Source organism: Myotis brandtii, unplaced genomic scaffold, assembly GCF_000412655.1.
Source record: "Myotis brandtii unplaced genomic scaffold, ASM41265v1 scaffold1763, whole genome shotgun sequence".
NCBI lineage: Eukaryota > Metazoa > Chordata > Mammalia > Chiroptera > Vespertilionidae > Myotis > Myotis brandtii.
The window spans coordinates 176,154-178,002 of NW_005356530.1; positions in this window are offsets into that span (position 1 = coordinate 176,154).

The following is a 1,849-nucleotide window of genomic DNA, read 5'->3' on the forward strand; positions in this document are numbered from 1 at the left end:
TTTCTTTATTGATTTCAGAGAGGAAGGGAGAGGGAGAGAGAGATAGAAACATCAATGATGAGAGAGAATCAGGATCGGCTGCCTCCCGCACGCCCCCTACTGGGGATCGAGCCCACAACCCTGGCACGTGCCCTTGACCGGAATTGAACCTGGGACCCTTCAGTCTGCAGGGCGACGCTCTATCCACTGAGCCACACCGGCCACGGCCATTTGTCTGATCTTATCCTTCATTTTTCTCCCCATCGCTTCTCACTCTGACACACTCTGGTTGGTCTCGTTGCTGGAGGCTGAACTCCCCTCACCTCAAGGTTTTTCCCTGCTGGCACCCCTGCCAGGAACGCTGCACACGCAGACCCACCGTCTCACCTTCTCCAGGTCTTTGCTCAAGGGTCCCCTCCTCAGGGAGAACCTCCCCTGAGGGCCCCCGTCGGAGGAGTCCACCTGCCCCAGCCACTTCCTAGCTCTGCCTTCCCTTGGTAGTCCCAGGACCGGCTACAGAATAATCGGTGGGTCCCAGAGCCAAATGAAAATGCGGAGCCCTGGGGTCTTTAGGGTGAGCTGAAAGGGTTTATGGGATGGAGATCCATTGAATAAGTGCTCACCAGCATTATAGGACTTGAGGACACATCTACAATAATAAAGGGTAATATGCTAATTAGACCAGAGGTCTTCTGGACGTCATTCCTGACGAAGCCGGGGTGGAGGGAAGCCAGCCCAGGTCCTGGGTGCCTGCGGGTGGCCGGAGGAGGGCAGCCCGGGTCCCTGGTGCCGGAGGGAAGCCGGTGCCAGCAGCCAAGGGGAAGGAAGGCCTACTCTTGCACGAACTTTCGTGCATCGGGCCTCTAGTCTTCACATAACTGGCATGACCCATAACCTGTGCTATCACAGATCTCCTTTTTAAAAAAAAATATATATTTTATTGATTTTTTACAGAGAGGAAGGGAGAGGGATAGAGAGTCAGAAACATCAATGAGAGAGAAACATCGACCAGCTGCCTCCTGCACATTCCCTACTGGGGATGTGCCCGCAACCAAGGTACATGCCCTTGACCGGAATGGAACCTGGGACCCTTGAGTCCGCAGGCCGACGCTCTATCCACAGAGCCAAACCGGTTAGGGCAGATCCCCTTTCATTATTTATTCTAGTCGAGGAATGTGCACAAGAAATGCAAATATCATATTGTTATTCCCGAGGGTTAGGAAACTTGGGGAATGTTCACATGACTTGATGGTGTCAATATCAGTGTTATGTTTAATAGTTGGGTTGTTTTTAATGCTTATTTGCTAACGAAAACATCTAAACTCAATAAATAACTTAAAAATGTTCTGTTGGACAGGGTTCAGGCCCTAATGTGTATTTGGTCTGAGGGTATCTTGTTTCTGCTGCTGTGCTGTTGTTCTTACCTCCAGTAATATATGGACTATGTCCATGAGGGTCCCTGGGAAGATGTGGGCGGGGCCTTGCTTGGGATTGATTTTAGTTTACACGTTTTCTGTGATCTCATGCACTGTAAGTATGATATACCACAGCCCTGCGAGTGGGAAATAAAGCTGGCTCACTGTTGTGGACCAACATTCACGAGAATAAGACCACCGACTCCAATTAGGTCTTCAACAGCAAGCGAGGACTTATTGAGCTGGCCAGTGACTACAGTTACAGCACCCTGCCGAAGCAGAGGCTGAACTGCAGTGCCAACTACAGGAGTTACATTTTATTATTAAATTCTGTGGAGGCCCAGAGAAAAATGTGTCTTTCCAATTCTGGGCCTCTCTTTATTTATACTTTTTCCAGTCCTTTGTCTCCCAAATTTGGAATGAGACTTCCGGGCCTTCTGAGAAAGAAGGCCTGC